Here is a 16,192-nt window from a genome sequence, read left to right on the forward strand (position 1 = left end):
TTGTCTTTTATAAGTCCATGCTGCCTGCCCTTAATTAACCAATGTCTTTCCAAGTGCGTGTTAATTTTATCACGTATTATGGCCTCTAGGAGCTTACTACTGATATTTGGTAGACTGACCTTTGGTACCCTGGTTTATACCTTCTTGAACAGGGATGTTACATTGAGAATGCCCAAGTTATTTCCTTACACTACCCACAGAGTTACTCCTACTTGTGCCCAGAAGCAATTTTGGAAATATGGGCAAAAGTTAACAACTATTCCATTGGTGTTACTGTACCAAACTAACACATGTTTAGTGCATGTGTTACCCACCACGTCTTCTTCAGCAGTCCCTCAGAATCGAGGATGACTTGCTAAAAATGAGTTCTCAGGTGACTGATGAGTCCAATGCGGGACCTACAGTCTCTGTCACAGGTGGGGCAGACAGTGATGGAAGGAACGGGTGGGTGGGGTGCTTGAGTTGTGTGCTCCTTCCGCTGTCTACGCTTGGCTTCATCTTGCTCTAGGCGAAGAGGCTCGAGGCATTCAGTGCCTTCCCGGATGTTTCTCCTCCACATAGGGCCAGGGATTCCCAGGTGTCGGTGGGGATGTTGCACTTTTTCAAGGAGATTTTGAGGGTTTCCTCTGCCCACCTGGGGCTCGCTTGCCATGTCGGAACTCCGAGTAGAGCACTTGTTTTGGGAGTCCCGTGTCGGGCATGTGGATGATGTGGCCCGAACATGCGGAGCTGATCGACCATGGTCAATGCTTCGATGCTGGGGATGTTGGCCTGAGTGAGAACGCTGATGTTGGTGCACCTATCCTGCCAATGGATTTTCAGGGGCTTGCGGAGGCAGCGTTGGTGGTACATCTCCAGTGCTTTGAGGTGTTTTCTTTACAGAGTCCATGTCTCTGAAGCATATAGTAGGGCGGGTATCACTACTGCTCTGTAGACCATAAGCTTGTTGCCGGGTTTGAGGTTCTGGTCTTCAAACACTCTCTTCCTCAGGTGACCGAAGGCTGCACTGGCACACTGGGGGCAGTGTTGGGTCTCATCATTGATGTCTGCCCTTGCTGATAGTAGTCTCCCGAGGTATGTAAAATGGTCCACGTTGTCCAAGGCCTCGTTGTGGATTTTGATAATCAAGGAGCAGTGCTGTGTGGCAGGGCAAGTTTGTTGAGCATCTTTATCTTACGGATGTTTAGTGTAAGGCCCATGCTCTCGTACACTTCGGTGAAGGTGTTGACGTAGTTTGGCCTCCGAATGTGCGCAGACGCAGACGTCGTCTGCGTACTGTAATCAAATCACAGAGGATGGGACGACCTTGGATCTGGCCTGGACATGGTGGAGGTTGAACAGTTTCCTGTTCTGTAGATTAGCTCCACTCCAGCGGGGAGCTTATTGAGAGTGAGATGGAGCTTTGCAGCAAGGAATATCGAGAAGAGCGTTGGTGTGAATACACAGCCTTGCTTGACCCCAGTCCAAACGTGAATTGTGTCTGGTCAGGATTACAGCTTACATGTCATCATGAAGCAGACGAAGGATAATGACAAACTTTTGAGGGCAGCCAAAATCCATAATCCCTCACGGTCGAGTGTCGAAGGCCTTTGTGAGGTCAAAGAAGGCTATGTACAAGGGTTGGCGCTGTTTCCTGCATTTCTATTGGATTTGCCACGCAGTGAAGATCATGTCCATTGTGCCCCTTAATGGGCAGAATCCGTATTGCGACTCTGGGAGGAGTTCTTCAACCACAGGGAGAAGGCGATTGAGGAGGATTCTTGCAATGACTTTCCATGTGGCAGAATGTAGGGAAACTACTCTGTAATTACCGCAATCGGACTTGTCGCCTTTCTTGAAGATGATCACGATTACCGAGTCTCTGAGATCACCTGGCATGCTCTCCTCCTTCCAGATAAGAAAAATCAGATCATGTATTTGCGCCAATAGTGCGTCTTCATCATCATATAAAGAACAATTCTGTCCCTCCAGGGGAATAAGAATGCCCATAGTTTAAAAAAAATATTTCATGGGATAAGGGCGTCGCTGGCAAGGCCAGCATTTATTTCCCATCCCTAATTGCCCTTGAGAAACATAGAAACATAGAAAATAGGTGCAGGTATAGGCCATTCGGCCCTTCGAGCCTGCACCACTATTCAATATGATCATGCAACTTCAGTACCCTATTCCTCCTTTCTCTCCATATCCCTTGATCCCTTTAGCTGTAAGGGCCACATCTAACTCCCTTTTGAATATATCTAACGAACTGGCCTCAACAACTTTCTGTGGTAGAGAATTCCACAGGTTCACCACTCTCTGGGTGAAGAAGTTTCTCCTCATCTCGGTCCTAAATGGCTTACCCCTTATCCTTAGACTGTGACCCCTGGTTCTGGACTTCCCCAACATTGGGAACATTCTTCCTGCATCTAACCTGTCCAATCCCATCAGAATTTTATGTGTTTCTGTGAGATCCCCTCTCATTCTTCTAAATTCCAGTGAATATAAGCCTAGTCGGTCCAGTCTTTCTTCATATGTCAGTCCTGTCATCCCGGGAATCAGTCTGGTGAACCTTCGCTGCACTCCCTCAATAGCAAGAATGTCCTTCCTCAGATTAGGAGACCAAAATTGTACACAATATTCAAGGTATGGCCCCACCAAGGCCCTGTACAACTGTAGTAAGACCTCCCTGCTCCTATACTCAAATCATCTCACTATGAAGGCCAACATGCCATTTGCCTTCTTCACCGCCTGCTGTACCTGTATACCAACTTTCAATGACTGATGTACCATGACACCCAGGTGTCGTTGCACCTCCCCTTTTACTAATCTGTCACCATTCAGATAATAATCTGTCTTCCTGTTTTTACTACCAAAGTGGATAACCTCACATTTATCTACATTATACGGCATCTGTCATGTATTTTCCCATTCACCTAATTTGTCCAAGTCACCCTGCAGTCTCTTAGCATGCTCCTCACAGCTCACACTGTCACCCAGCTTAGTGACATCTGCAAACTTGGAGATATTACATTCAATTCCTTTATCTAAATCATTAATGTATATTGGAAATAGCTGGGGTCCCAGCACTGAACCCTGCGGTACCCTACTAGTCACTGCCTGCCATTTTGAAAAGGACTCATTTATTCCTACTCTTTGCTTTCTGTCTGCTAACCAGTTCTCTATCCACCTCAATACATTACCCCAATACCACGTGCTTTCATTTTGCACACTAATCTCTTGTGTGGGACCTTGTCAAAAGCATTTTGAAAGTCTAAATACACCACATCCACTGACTCCCCCTTGTACACTCTACTAATTCCATCCTCAAAAAATTCTAGAAGCTTTGTCAAGCATGATTTCCCTTTCATAAATCCATGCTGACTTGGAGCGATCCTATCACTGCTTTCCAAATGCGCTGCTATTATATCTTTAATAATGGATTCCAACATTTTCCCCACCACCGATGTCAGGCTGACCAGTCTATAATTTACTGTTTTCTCTCTCCCTCCTTTTTTAAATAATGGGGTTACATTAGCTACCCTCCAGTCTAAAGAAACTGATCCAGAGCCTATAGAATATTGGAAAATAACCACCAATGCATCCACTAATTCTAGGACCACTTCCTTAAGTATTCTGGGATGTAGACTATCAGGCTCTAGGAATTTATCGGCTTTCAATCCCATCAATTTCCCTAACATAATTGCTGATTAATAAGGATTTCCTTTAGTTCTTCCTTCTCGCTAGACCCTCAGTCCCCTAGTATTTCCGGAAGGTTATTTGTGTCTTCCTTAGTGTTCAATTGGTCTGCCATTTCTTTGTTCCCTATTATAAATTCGCCTGATTCTGACCGTAAGGGTGCTACATTTGTCTTCACTAATCTTTTTCTCTTCATGTATCTGTAGAAGTTTTTGCAGTCAGTTTTTATGTTCCTTGGAAGCTTACTCTCATATTCTATTTTTCCACTCCTAATTAAACCCTTTGTCATCCTCTGCTGAATTCTAAATTTCTGCCAGTCCTCAGGTTTGCTGCTTTTTCTGGCCAATTTATATGCCTCTTTCTTGGATTTAACACTATCCCCAATTTCCCTTGTTAGCCACGGTTGAGCCACCTTCCCCGTTTTATTTTTACACCAGACAGGGATGTACAATTGGTGAAGTTCATCCATGTGATCATTAAATGTCTGCCATTGCCTATCCACCATCAATCCTTTAATGTCATTCTCAAGTCTATTCTGGCCAATTCACGTCTCATACTGTCGAAGTTACCTTTCTTTAAGTTCAGGACACTAGTCTCTGAATTAATTGTGTCACTCTCCATCATAATAAGAATTGTACTACATAATGGTCACTCTTCCCCAAGGGGCCTCGCACAACAAGATTGCTAATTAATTCTATCTCATTACACAACACCCAGTCTAGGATGGCCAGCTCTCTAGTTGGTTCCTCGACATATTGGCCTAGAAAACCATCCCTTATGCTTAAACAAAGGGGACTAGAGTGGGATGAGGGCAGAGTTGGCTAAAGTAGACTGGAAACAAGGACTAAACGGTGGCACAATTGAGGAACAGTGGAGGACTTTTAAGGAGCCCTTTCATAATGCGCAACAAAAATATATTCCAGTGAAAAAGAAGGGCGGCAAGAGAAGAGATAACCAGCCGTGGATACCCAAGGAAATAAAGGAAAGTATCAAATCAAAGACTAATGCGTATAAGGTGGCCAAGGTTAGTGGGAAACTAGAGGATTGGGAAGATTTTAAGCAACAGCAAAGAATGACTAAGAAAGCAATAAAAAAAGGGAAGATAGATTACGAAGGTAAACTTGCGCAAAACATAAAAACAGATAGTAAAAGCTTTTACAGATATATAAAACGGAAAAGAGTGACTAAAGTAAATGTTGGTCCCTTAGAAGATGAAAAGGGGGATTTAATAATGGGAAATGTGGAAATGGCTGAGACCTTAAACAATTATTTTGCTTCGGTCTTCACAGTGGAAGACACAAAAACCATGCCAAAAATTGCTGGTCGTAGGAATGTGGGAAGGGAGGACCTTGAGATGATCACTATCACTAGGGAGGTAGTGCTGGACAGACTAATGGGATTGAAGGTAGACAAGTCCCCTGGTCCTGATGAAATGCATCCCAGGGTATTAAAAGAGATGGCGGAAGTTATAGCAGATGCATTTGTTATAATCTACCAAAATTCTCTGGACTCTGGGGAGGTACCAGCGGATTGGAGAGCAGCTAATGTAACGCCTCTGTTTAAAAAAGGGGGCAGGCAAAAGGCAGGTAACTATAGGCCGGTTAGTTTAACATCTGTAGTGGGGAAAATGCTTGAAACTATTATTAAGGAAGAAATAGCAGGACATCTGGATAGGAATAGTGCAATCAAGCAGACGCAGCATGGATTCATGAAAGGGAAATCATGGTTAACTAACTTACTGGAATTCTTTGAGGATATAACGAGCATGGTGGATAGAGGTGTACCGATGGATGTGGTGTATTTAGATTTCCAAAAGGCATTCGATAAGGTGCCACACAAAAGATTACTGCAGAAGATAAAGGTACGCGGAGTCAGAGGAAATGTATTAGCATGGATAGAGAATTGGCTGGCGAACAGAAAGCAGAGAGTCGGGATAAATGGGTCCTTTTCCGGTTGGAAATCAGTGGTTAGTGGTGTGCCACAGGGATCAGTGTTGGGACCACAACTGTTTACAATATACATAGATGACCTAGAGGAGGGGACAGAGTGTAGTGCAACAAAATTTGCAGATGACACTAAGATTAGTGGGAAAGTGAGTTGTGTAGAGGACTCAGAGAGGCTACAAGGAGATTTGGATAGGTTAAGTGAATGGGCTAAGGTTTGGCAGATGGAATACAATGTCGGAAAGTGTGAGGTCATCCACCTTGGGAAAAAAAACAGTAAAAGGGAATATTATTTGAATGGGGAGAAATTACAACATGCTGTGGTGCAAAGAGACCTGGAGGTCCTTGTGCATGAATCCCAAAAGGTTAGTTTGCAGGTGCAGCAGGTAATCAGGAAGGCAAATGGAATGTTGGCCTTCATTGCGAGAGGGATGGAGTACAAAAGCAGGGAGGTGTTGCTGCAACTGTACAGGGTATTGGTAAGGCCACACCTGGAGTACTGCGTGCAGTTTTGGTCACCTTACTTAAGAAAGGATATACTAGCTTTGGAAGGGGTATAGAGACGATTCACTAGGCTGATTCGAGAAATGAGGGGGTTAACTTATGATGATAGATTGAGTAGACTGGGTCTTTACTCCTTGGAGTTCAGAAGGATGAGGGGTGATCTTATAGAAACATTTAAAATAATGAAAGGGATAGACAAGATAGAGGCAGAGAGGTTGTTTCCACTGGTCGGGGAGACTAGAACTAGGGGGCACAGCCTCAAAATACGGGGGAGCCAATTTAAAACCGAGTTGAGAAAGAATTTCTTCTCCCAGAGGGTTGTGAATCTGTGGAATTCTCTGCCCAAGGAAGCAGTTGAGGCTGGCTCATTGAATGTTTTCAAGTCAAAGATAGATAGATTTTTAAGCAATAAGGGAATTAAGGGTTACGGGGAGAGGGCGGGTAAGTGGAGCTGAGTCCACGACCAGAACAGCCATGATCTTATTGAATGGCGGAGCAGGCTCGAGGGGCTAGATGGCCTACTCCTGTTCCTAATTCTTATGTTCTTATGTTCTTATACACTCCAGGAAATCCTCCTCCACCATATTACTATCAGTTTGTTTAGCCCAATCTATATGTAGATTAAAGTCACCCATGATAACTGCTGGTGGTGGTGAACCACCTACCCGAACCGCTGAAGGTGCTCCCACAGTCCTGTTAGGGAGGGAGTTCCAGGATTTTGACCCAACGACGATGAATGAACAGCAACATATTTCCACGTTAGGATGGTGTCTGACTTGGAGAGGAACTTGCAGTTGGTGGCGTTCCAATGTGCCTGCTGTCCTTGTCCTTCTAGGTGGTAGAGGTCGCGGGTTTGTCAGGTGCCACCGAAGAAGCCTTGGCGAGTTGCTGCAGTGCACCTTGTAGATGGTACACACTGCAGCCACGGAGCGCCGATGGTGGAGGAAGTGAATGTTTAGATGAAGGAAAAGCATAGATTTGAGCCATCAAAGGTGCACCGTGATTGCCTTTTGGTCCGATTTGTGAGACACACAAAGAAATGTTAAAGAACTGAAAGTATAATGATCTGCATTGCCCCATCGAGGAATATGGAGGACATCCAGATTTAGCAGCTCAACTGTGTGCGCTGATGGTGTGTGAGCTGAAGAACGTTTAGTGTATAAGCCTTGAGGGTGGCTTTCTTTAAGATGTATGGTGCTTGATTCCTCATTAGTTTTATTCATGATAACTTTAGAACTATCCAAATACTGAATTTTCCTCTCAAAACTGGTCAAATTCTAACCTACCCACAATCTATAAGTCAGCTGGAGGCCCTGAGTTGGTCCTGGTCCAGAGATTTGAGCACAAGGCTGACACTCCAGTGCAGGGCTGAGGGAATGCTACACTGTCAGAGGTGCCATCTTTTGAATGAGACCTTAACCTGAAGTTCCATTTTCTCTCTCAAGCAGAGGCAATAGATCCCACGGCACTATTTGAAGAAGTCCAGGGCAGTCCTCCTCAGTGTCCTGGACAATATTTATCCCTCAATCAACATCACTAAAACTAAATCATGAACTCATTGCTGTTTGTGGGAGCTTGCTGTGCACAAATTGACTGCTGCGTTTCCTACATTATGACAGTGACTATACTTCAAAAAGTACTTAATTGCATGCGAAGTGCTTTGGTGGTCATGAAAGGCGCTGTAGAAATCCAAGTCTTTCTTTCTTTCAACAGAACTCCATGGACAAGTCCTCCCAATTTGGTCAATTTGGTCAAGGCCTCCGCCCGCCCAAGTGCCGCCCAAAATGCTGCCGATGGCCGCCGAGGTGCCGGACGGTACTTTTGGCGAGGTTTTCATCGCCGAGGTCCCTCAAAGATCGGCAGGCGGCAAATGAACAACAACGTACGCTGCCAATCTGGGCGGCAGCGAGCGGGAGCTCTCATTCTCGGCGGCAGAGGCGCTTGCCACCCAAGTGCCGCCGAGGATGGAGTCGGGCCCACCGAGGGTCGAAGAAGTAACAATAAAAATCATCAGGAAAAAAATTAAAAAACTATCGGATGACCTTGAGGGGAACCCAGGTAAGTCGCTGTGGGAAAAAAAAATGTTCACGAACCTTTTTTTTTCAGGATCTTCATATTTACCGTTGGGGACAGACCAGCCTCTAGCCAGCGGTCCACCCCCGTTCTGGCGTCGACTCCCGCCCGTAGGAACCTGGGAGCTCGGCGGGCGGGAGGTCATTTGCGCCATTCGGCCATCTGCTGATGTCAGCAGGCGGCTCCCGGCATCTCTCCCCTCCATCGAAAGTGGCACTGGGCGGATCTTGCAGAGGAATGTCGGCGGCAGTGGGCGGCAGTAAGGTGATCAATTTCGGCCTCCTAGGTGTGGTGTTTCTGCATGCGCTTGCTTTATTTTAAAAAGAGACTTTTCCAATCCAAGGCCCAAGGGCAGTGAGCTCCCGAGGGTCTGGCCTGTGAAACCTTGGAGCCTCACTCTGCTCCAGTCTTCGCCCCGAAATAAGAATCAGAGAGTTCAACCAGGAAGTTTGTGTCTTAGCTGGGGGAGTGGGAGTTTGCGATTTTAATCACACATGTATGTAACTTACAACAACGATAACTTGTATTGATATAGCACCTTTAACATAGCGAAACGTCCCAAGGCGCTTCACAGAAGTATTATGAGACAAAAATTTGACAACGAGCCGCATAAGTAGGCTTGGTCAAAGAGGTAGGTTTTAAGGAGTTTCTTAAAGAAGGAAAGAGAGGAAGAGAGGCAGATGGTTTAGGCAAGGAGTTCTAAGGTTTGGGGCCTTGACAACAGAAGGCACGCCCACCAATGATTGAGCGATTATAATCATGGATACTCAAGAAGGCAGAATTAGAGGAGTGCAGACATCTCGGGGGCTTGTGGGGCTGGAAGAGATTACAGAGATAGCGGGGGAGTGGGGGGGTGAGGCCAGGGAGGGATTTGAAAACTAGGATGAGAATTTTGAAATCGAGGTGTTGCTTAATCGGAAGCCATTGTAAGTCAGCGAGCACAGGGGTGATGGGTCAGCGGGACTTGGTGCAAGTTAGGACACGGGCTGCCGAGTTTTGGATCACCTCTAGTTTACGTAGGGTCGAATGTGGGAGGCCAGCCAGGAGTGCGTTGGAATAGTCAAGTCTAGAGGTAACAAAGGCACGGATGAGGGTTTCAGCAACGGATGAGCTGAGGCAAGAGCAGAGACGGGAGATGTTGCAGAGGTGGAAATAGCTGGCCTTAGTTATGCTGCAGATATGTGGTCGAAAGCTCATTTCAGGGTCAAATATAACACCAAGTTTGCGAACAGTCTGGTTCAGCCTCAGACAGAAGTTGAGGAGAGGGATGGAGTCAGGAGTGAATCTTTGGCCTAGATTTTCGCCGACTTTGCGACTGGGTTTTCACCGCGATTTGACCCTCCGCAGCGAAAACCCGGTCGGCGGGATCCTCGGGTACCTCTTTGCGGCGGCGCTTTGACATACCGCCGGGGAGAGGAGCGCTGACGTGCAACACTACGGATTGCGTTTGCGTCGCACTTTCAGCTCTGTCGGGACCTGTGTGCCACGCCCAGAATACCGACAGGGTCAAATCTGTCAGTGCAACCCTGCCAGCAGCAGTAAGTATGAAGACCTGCAAATAGGTAAGTTCAAGTTTTTATTTTTTAATTATTTCTCAGCGACTTAGTAGGTAAGGGTATTTTGAATGTTTTGTGAATGTTTTTTGAATGTTTTTTGCAATTTTGCTTTTGTTTCCCCCCCCCCCCCCCCTCCCAAGGCCTCTCTCGCAGTGCTACCGACCCCTGGACTAAAGTTGCTGAAACTCACGGTTTGTGCCGCGAATCCTCGTGCAATGCCGACTTTACAGACGTAAAGGCCGAAAGTTAGGCCTAAAAATGGTAGCACAGCGAAAACGGTAATTTTGGCGTAAAACTACCATTTTTGTGAAAACCGAAAATTTCGCCCCACAAAGAGATAGAAGATTTAAAATGAATTGTCCAAGATGAGAGAAAATAGGAGCAATTTTCCCTGATCCCCCAAAGGCAATTTGGTGAAAATTCCAGGATATGCATCTAACATTGCAGACTACATTATTGAGCCCTGAACAGTCACATTCCACACGTGACATTCCTATTGTGTTCACGCAGATCGGAACCACAGTCACCTGCATAGTATTTGATCACCTGTGGCTGTACTTGTACTTCTAACCTTCACACTTGTTCATAAACGGATCGTCCTTCAACAAGGATTTAATCAACACGGCATTAGCTGTTTGATGACAGCATGCCTGCTGCTAATAAAAATAACTCAACAATGTTCAATTGTGCCACCATATTCCCATTGTCCAGCTTCGGCCTGCTTGATCGAAAACTCCATCCACCACCTTAAACATTCGTTCTCTGCACCACCGGCACACAGTGGCTGCAGTGTGCACCACCTACAAGCAATGAGTTCATGATTTAATTTTAGTGATGTTGATTGAGGGATAAATATTGTCCAGGACACTGAGGAGAACTCCCCTGGACTTCTTCAAATAGTGCCATGGGATTTATTGCATCCACTTGAGAGGGAAAATGGAACTTCAGTTTAAGGACTCGTTCGAAAGACGGCATCTCTGACAATGCGGCACTCCCTCAGCACTGCACTGGAGTGTCAGCCTTGTGCTCAAGTCTCTGGACCAGGACCAACTCAACCACCGGCTGACTTATAGATTGTGGGAAGGTTAGACTTCAGTTCTGACAGGAAAATTCAGTATTTGGATAGTTCTAAAGTTATCATGAATAAAACTAATAAGGAATCAAGCACCATACATCTTAAAGAAAGCTACCCTCAAGGCTTATACACTAAATGTTCTTCAGCTCATACACCATCAGCGCACATAGCCTTGCTGTGGTTGAGTTGCTAAATCTGGATGTCCTCCATTTCCCTCGATGGGGCAATGCAGATCATTATAATTTCAGTTATTTAACATAATTTCTCTTTGTGTCTCACAAATCGGACCAAAAGGCAATCATGGAGCACCTTTGGTGGCTCAATTCTATGGTTTTCCTTCATCTAAACATTCACTCCCTCCACCACCGGTGCTCCGTGGCTGCAGTGTGTACCATCTACAAGATGCACTGCAGCAACTCGCTAAGGCTTGTTCAGCAGCACCTCCCAAACCCACGACCTCTACCACCAAGAAGGACAAGGGCAGCAGGCAATACTATCACTTGCAAGTTCCCCTCCAAGTCACACACCATCCTGACTTGGAAGTATATCGTTATTCCTTCATCGTCGCTGGGTCAAAATCCTGGAACTCCCTCCCTAACAGCATTGTGGGAGCACCTTCACCACACGGACTGCAGCGGTTCAAGGAGGCGATTCACCACCACCTTCTCAAGGGCAGTTAGAGATGGGCAATAAATGCCGGCCTTGCCAGTGATGCTCACATCCTGTTAACAAATTTAAAAATAATTGTCCCTGTCAATTCACCAATATCCTTTATAACATACACGGCTGAAATTTCTATCGGGGGGAGGGGGGATCATAAGAGCATAAGAATATAAGAAATAGGAGCAGGAGTAGTCCATTTGGTCCCTCGAGCCTGCTCCGCCATTCAATAAGATCATGGCTGATCTAATCATGGACTCAGCTCCACTTCCCTGCCCACTCCCCATAACCCTCTACTCCCTTATCGTTCAAAAATCTGTCTAACTCCGCCTTAAATATATTCAATGACCCAGCCTCCACAGCTCTCTGGGGCAGAGAATGGCACAGATTTACAACCCTCTGAGAGAAGAAATTTCTTCTCAACTCAGTTTTAAATGTGCGGCCCCTTATTCTAAGACTATGTCCCCTAGTTTTAGTTTCCCCTATGAGTAGAAATATCCTCTCTGCATCCACCTTGTGAAGCCCCCTCATTGGGCCCAAGTTTCCACATGATAAAAAACGGGCGCCCCTCCGAGCTGGGCGCCCGTTTTTCACCTAAAACAGCACCGGAAAAAAAACTCGCGATTCTGGAGCGTTCTGCAGCTCCTTGTCTGTTTGGCGCGGCGCCCATGGGGGCGGAGCCTACACTCGCGCCGATTTTATAAGTGGGAGGGGGCGAGTACTATTTAAATTAGTTTTTTTCCTGCCGGCAACGCTGCGCATGCGCATTGGAGCCTTCGCGCATGCTCAGTGTGAAAAAAACATTGGCACTCGGCCATTTTTGTAGTTCTTTGTAGCTGTTTAATTTTTGAACATTTTTTAATAAAAGCACATTGCCATCAGCACATCAGCACTTGCAGGCTTCTCACTGTCTCCTTCCCCCCCTCCCCTCCGCGGGAAGGAAACGGCTGTTTAATTCCCCCCCCCCCCCCCGCGGCAACGAACGCCTGCAGCATTCTCCGTGCCTGAAGCACTTTCACACAGGTAGGAAGATGGTTTATTTAATCTTTTCTTTGCTTATAAATGTTTATTCAGGTTGGATTTATTTGTATAATATTTGTAGAAGTATAAATAAGGATTTATTATAGAATTTAATGACTTTCCTTCCCCCCCCCCTCCCCCCCCCACCTCGTTCTGGACGCCTAATTTGTAACCTGCGCCTGATTTTTTAATGTGTAGACAAGGTTTTTTCAGTTCTACAAAAATCTTCACTTGCTCCATTCTAAGTTAGTTTGGAGTACGTTTTCACTGTGGAAACTTTGAAATCAGGCGTCAGTGGCCGGACACGCCCCCTTTTGAAGAAAAAATTCTGTTCCAAAGTAGAACTGTTCTACCTGACTAGAACTGCAGAAAAAAAATGTGGAGAATTGCGATTTCTAAGATAGTCCGTTCTCCACCAGTTGCTCCTAAAAATCAGGCGCAAGTCATGTGGAAACTTGGGCCCATTATCTTATAAGTTTCAATAAGATCAACTCTCATTCTTCTGAACTGCAATGAGTAGAGGCCCAACCTGCTCAACCTATCGTCATATGTCAACCCCCTCATCTCCGGAATCAACCTAGCGAACCTTCTCTGAACATTCTCCAATGCAATTATATCCTTCCTTAAATACGGAGTCCAAAACTGTACGCAGTACTCCAGATGTGGCCTCACCAATACCCTATACAGTTGTAGCAGGACTTCCCTGCTTTTATACTCTGTCCCCCTTGCTATAAAGGCCAACATTCCATTTGCCTTCCTGATTAATTGCTGTTCCTGCATATTAACTTTTTGTGTTTCATGCACAAGGACCCCCAGATCTCTCTGTACTGCAGCACTTTGCAATTTTTCTCCGTTTACATTATAATTTTCTTTTCTACTATTGTTGCCTCAGGAAGGAGATCAGCGGAACCACAATGGCCCAAGCAGATCTGCCCTCGTAAAGTGGTGTGTCGAGTCCCTCAGTGGCCCAAACAGGTCAAAGACATTTTTTTTAAACACGTTGGCTTCCACTGGAGCCACTTCGCCTTGACAAGGGAACCAACCTCCTCTGGGATAAATCACCTTACTCCAGTAAAGGTCTTCAGAAGGCCTCAAAGGAAGACATGCCAAGTCTCAACTTAGCTATTTTAGCTATGAGGAAAGATTGGATAGGCTGCCTTTGTTTTCTTTGGAACAGAGGAGGCTGAGGGGAGACCTTATTGAGGTGTATAAAATGATGAGGGGCTCAGATAGAGTGAATAGGACGGGACAACAACCAGGGGGCATGGATTTAAAGTAATTGGTAGGAGATTTAGAGGGGCGTTGTGTGGAGATTTCTTTACCCAGAGGGTGGTGGGGGTCTGGAATTCACTGCCTGAAAGGGTGGAACCCTCACCACATTTAAAAAGTACTTGGATGTGCACCTGAAGTACTGTAACTTACAGGGCTAGGGACCAAGAGCTGGAACGTGGATTAGGCTGGATAGCTCTTTGTTGCCCAGCGTGGGCCAAAATGGGTCAAAATGGCCTCCTTGCGTGCTGTAAAATTCTATGATTCTATGAGTCAATTCCATGAGTTTCACTGAGGACTTTCAACAACAACTTACATTTATATAGTGTCTTTAACACAGTAATATGTCTCAAAGTGCTTCACAGGAGCGTTATCAAACACTATTTTACACTGGGCCCCATAAGGAGATATTAGGACAGCTCGGTCAACAAGGTAGGATTTGAGGAGCATCGCAAAGGACGAGAGGGAGTTAGAGAGGCGGAGAGTTTTAGGGTGGGAATTCCAGAGCTTAGGGCCCAGGCAGCTGAAAGCAAGTGTGGAACAATATAAATTGGGGATATGCAAGGGAGCAGAATTGAAGGAGCGCAGATATTTTTTAAAATTATCATTCATTCACAGGATGTGGGTGTGGCTGGCTAGGCCTGCATTTATTTCCTATCCAAGTTGCCTTTTTCAACCGCTGCAGTCCGTGTGACTTTGCTGTAGCGGTTTGGTACAACAGGCTATTTCAGCGGGCAGTTACGAGTCAACCAGATTGCTGTGGGTCTGGAGTCACATGTAGACCAGACCGGGTAAGGACAGCAAATGGATGGTGATGGGCAATGTTACGGAAGTTGAAGTAGGTGGCCTTGGTGAGAAGTGGATATGTGGTTCAGAAGCTCACCTCTGGGTTAACTACAACACCAAGGTTACGAACAGTTCGGTTCCGCCTCAGACAGTGGCCAGGTAGTGGGATGGAGTCGGTGACTAGGGAACAAAGTTTGTGGTGGGGACCAAAGACAATGGCTTCGAGCTTCCCAATATTTAATTGAAGGAGATTTCTGCTCATTCACCGCTGGATGTCGGACAAGCAGGGTGACAGTGGCGGGGTCGAGAGTTGTGGTGCTGAGGTACAGCTGGGTGTCGGCAGTGTACATGTGGAACCTGACCTGTTTTCGGATGGTGTTGCCTAGGGGTTTTCAAGCAGATGAGAAATAGGAGGGGGCCAAGAATAAATCCTTGGGGGACGCCAGTGGTAACAGTGCAGGAGCAGGAAGAGAAGCCATTGCACGTGACTCTCTCGCTAAGACTGGATAGATAAGAATGGAACCAGGGGAGGGTAGTCCCACCCAGCTGGATGACGGGGGTGGGGAGGCGTTGGTGGAGAAAGGCGCGATCAACCATGCCAAAGGCTGCAGACGCGTTGAGAAGGTTGAGGAATGAAAGTTTACCAGTCACATAGGATGTCATTTGTGATTTGATGTGGGCTGTTGCTGTGGTAGGGGCAGAAACCTGATTGGAGGGATTCAGACATGGTGTTGCGGGAAAGATGGGCACAGATTTGGGAGGCAACAACATGTTCAAGGACTTTTGATAGGAAAGGGAAGTTGATGATGGGGCAGTGGTTTGCAAGGATGGAGGTGTCAAGGGTTGTTTTTTTGAGGAGAGGGGTGATGACGGCAGATTTGAAGGGGAGGGGGGCGACAGTACCTGAGAAGAGGGAACCGTTAATCATTTTTAGACATAGAGATGGCTCTAAATTGAGGTCATGATTGAGAGGAGATTTGATAGAGGTGTTAAAAATCATGAGGGGTCTAGACATAGAGAGAAACTGTTCCCATTGGCGGAAGGGTTGAGAACCAGAGGACACAGATTTAAGGTGATTGGCAAAGGTTTCTCACCACTCTCTGGGTAAAGAAGTTTCTTCTGAATTCCCTATTAGATTAGCTGTGAAACCTGTATAAATGGACACTCCCCGCAAAAAAAAGGTTAGGATCTGGAATGCACAGCCTGAACGGGTAGTGGAGGCAGATTCAATCGGGGCTTTCAAGAGAGAATTACTTAAGTACCAGAAGGAAAAAAAATTGCGAGGTTACGGGGAAAGTGCGTGGGAGTGGGACTAGCTAAAGTGCTCTTGCAGAGAGCCAGCACGGGCTCAATGGGCCGAATGGCCTCCTTCTGTGCTGTAACCAATCTCTGATTAACAATGTCAGTTAACATGGGAGTCAGAAAGGTCAGTAGTTTGGTGGGAATAGGATCGAGGGAGCAGGAGTTGGGTCTCATGGATAAGGTGAGCTCAGAGAGGGCATGAGGGGAGATAGGAGAGAAGGGTGTGAGTTCCTGGCTAGAGCATGTGGGATCCTTAGGGGAAGTTTGGCTGGGTGGGCTGGGGAAAAGGAGGGAAGCAGCTGATCGGATGGTCTTTACCTTAGTGACAA

This window comes from Pristiophorus japonicus, chromosome 2 (genome assembly GCF_044704955.1).
Source record: "Pristiophorus japonicus isolate sPriJap1 chromosome 2, sPriJap1.hap1, whole genome shotgun sequence".
NCBI lineage: Eukaryota > Metazoa > Chordata > Chondrichthyes > Pristiophoridae > Pristiophorus > Pristiophorus japonicus.